Genomic DNA, 3,006 nt, shown 5'->3' on the forward strand with positions numbered 1-3,006 from the left:
AGCTCTCCTCCATCCTTTTCTTTTATCTCTCAAGAACTTATTTGGTCTTTACAGATAACCCTCTTCTCACCAGGGAGAGGGTCACTGACAGAAACGTGTGGATGTTCACAGTGAGGGTTCTGATGAAGAAACACCTGGGTCCGTATAGTGCTTTCCTGTTGCCGCTGTGGCAAATTACCACAAACTTAGTGGCTTAACACAGTTTTTAAAAAATCTTACATCCTGTAGACCGGAACAGTGACATGGGTCTCATTGGGCTGAAATGAAGTTTGGCGGGGTGCATTAATTTCTGGAGGATCTCAGGGAGACGCTGTTGCCTCGCCTTTTCCATCTTCTAGAGGCCACACCTCTCCCTGGTGTATGCCCTCATCCCCCACCTTCACAGCCCACAGCGGAAGGTTGGGTTCTTCCCACAGAGTGTCACTCTGACTTCCTGTTCTGAATATACCTTTTCAGGATCACTCTGGTAGTCCGGGATGATCTCCCTATTTCAAGGTCAGCTGATTGCCAACCTTAATTCCACTGACAATTCCCGTTGCCATGCCATCTCCCATATACGTAGGTTCCAGATCTTAGGATGTAGACATCTTTGCGGGGTGATTATTGTACCCGCTGCAGTCACATCCTGACGTCAGACTAGGACCAGCATCCTGGCTCCAGCTCTGAGAATTTGTCCCTAGGATTATACCTTTTAAAGCGTCAATTTCCTTACTTTTAGTGTGGGGATAACCACCTTAGCTTTGCTTATTTGTTGTCAGAAAGTAATGGGGTAATATAAGTGAAGTGTTTAGTGTAGAACTTAACATAAAAGATAGTCAATGAATATTAGTCACACTGTTATTGATAATAAACACAACTAGAGGATGAAGATACAAGAAAAATATCCCTAACTTTCTGCAGTTGAGATGGGCAAGTTCAGGAAGCCTAAGAAGGCGGTCCTGGTCCTGGCCAGATGCCACTCTGGCTGCAGAAAACATCGTGATGAACATTGATAATGGCACCTCAAACCGTCCCTACAGGCATGCTCTGGTGGCTGGAATTAACCACTCTCCCTGCAAGGTGACAGCTGCCCTGGGCCAGAAGAAAATGGCCAAGAGGTCAAAGATCAAGTCTTTTGTGACAGTTTATAACTACAGTCACTTCATGCCCACAAGGTGCTCTGTGTATATCCCCTTGGACAGAACAGAGACTCTGTTCTTAAACACACGGCCTGAGGAGATGCCAAGGTCAAGTTCAAGGACAGATGCGAGACCATCAAGGACAGATGGTTCCAGAAGCTGTGGTTTTAGACTCTTTTGTTTTGATCATTAAAAATACCAAAAAAAAAAAAAAAAAAAAAAGGAAAAGGGAAGGGAATAGAAGAGAAAAAAAAAAAAACCAAGAGAAAAGAAAACAAACGAAAAGAAAAGAAAAGAAAAGAAAAGAAAAGAAAAGAAAAGAAAGAAGAAAAGAAAAGAAAAATATCCTTAAGGATATATACATTTTTAGCTATCTCTCCTGAATTTTTATAATTTGCTAATTAGCTACAAATAGTTAGGGTAAAGGTATCTAGGGAATGCTTGAATGTAATTTTGAGGGGTATGTGATGAGCATGTTTTTTGCAGTTTAGTCCCGTGGATACAATGGATAATGATAAAAACACTGGGGTATTTAGCAATATTTCTATTACCGCAGAGCTCAACAGCGTGGATGGGCCCATGGAATGCTAATCACTGTCCGGACAGACCCTGTGGACATTTCAAGGATGTCAACGCCACGGTGGCATCTGTCACGGAAACAGATGCTATTTGCATCTGTTTCCTGTGACAGTCACTGAAGATGGCAGAAGAAAAAAAATTCACACAGGCCCGCTCAAACATTCAAAAACATATTTGGCTTGTCAATCCGCTTTTTAAAATTATCGTAAGAGAGGAGATTTATAGGAAACACAAATTTTAAGCAACCAAGAAATACGGTTTTTTTCTGAATTTACCTGTGAATACATATAATGTGTCTACTGTGTAATCACTTGCTCTCAGTGAATTCTAAAAGACAGTATTTTTAAGCAAAAGGAGAAGGGAAAGGAAATGATAGTTCTTTCACTTTAAAACGTACATTAGAGTTATTGACCAAATTTATCATTTATTGTGTATTTGCAAATCAGTTTCTGTAAGATATGTTTACATAGAGTAATATTGTACCTTCCATTTTTAAAGTTCATTTTTTTCCTAATGGCCTTGGTAACTTAGCTCCACCCCATAGGAAATTTTTTTGTTAATATTTTCAGTTTGTTTGTTTGTTTGTTTGTTTATTTATTTATTTATTTATTTTGAGAGAGGGTGCACCAGTGGGGGGAGGGGCAGAGAGAGAAGGAGAGAGAGAATCCCAAGCAGGCTCTGCACCATCAACGCAGAGCCCGACACGGGGCCCAAACCCACGAACCGTGTCATCACAACCTGAGCTGAGATCAAAAGTCAGATGCGTAACTGACTGAGCCACCCAGCCAGCCCCCCGGCCACCACCTTTTTTTTTGGTTAATTTTAGGAGTTTTTAAGTCAAATCAAAGATAGTTTGCTTCTCAAGCATCTGAGAAAATCCTAAGTTTGATTTTCCCAGGGGTTCTCCCTAAGTGATTTTTATCAGTCCTGGGTACAATCTAGACTGCAATAGTAATTTTTTTTTTTTTTTTAATTTCACCCAGTCCAGCTATTCTATATGTAAAAATAACCATAGGACACCTTTAATGTTGGGGCATTATGACAATAACAGATAAGAAAATGGCTGCATATGGAGTAAGAACTTTTTAATTGAGTTAAACATAATTTTATACAATAGCTATGAAGAGGGTATAGCAGATTTTGTTGTGAGGCATTTGTTGATAAATAAATTATTTTCCTTTTAATTTGATGGAGCTCATCGCTACTGAACCAGCTCTCCTAAATATGCAGTGTATGCCAGAAGGTAACTTTCTTGTAACGTTCTGTCTGCACATTATACATACTGAAAACAGTCTCTACATCTCGTGTT

At 39.9% G+C, this 3,006-nt stretch overlaps 1 pseudogene; it reads left to right on the forward strand.

The window, feature by feature from the left end:
* The first annotated feature begins 587 nt into the window (after positions 1-587).
* Positions 588-1,289, forward strand: LOC102968256 (annotated as a pseudogene).
* The last annotated feature ends 1,717 nt before the right edge of the window (positions 1,290-3,006 follow it).

Source organism: Panthera tigris, chromosome D2 (assembly GCF_018350195.1).
Source record: "Panthera tigris isolate Pti1 chromosome D2, P.tigris_Pti1_mat1.1, whole genome shotgun sequence".
In the NCBI taxonomy this organism is placed as follows: Eukaryota; Metazoa; Chordata; class Mammalia; order Carnivora; family Felidae; genus Panthera; species Panthera tigris.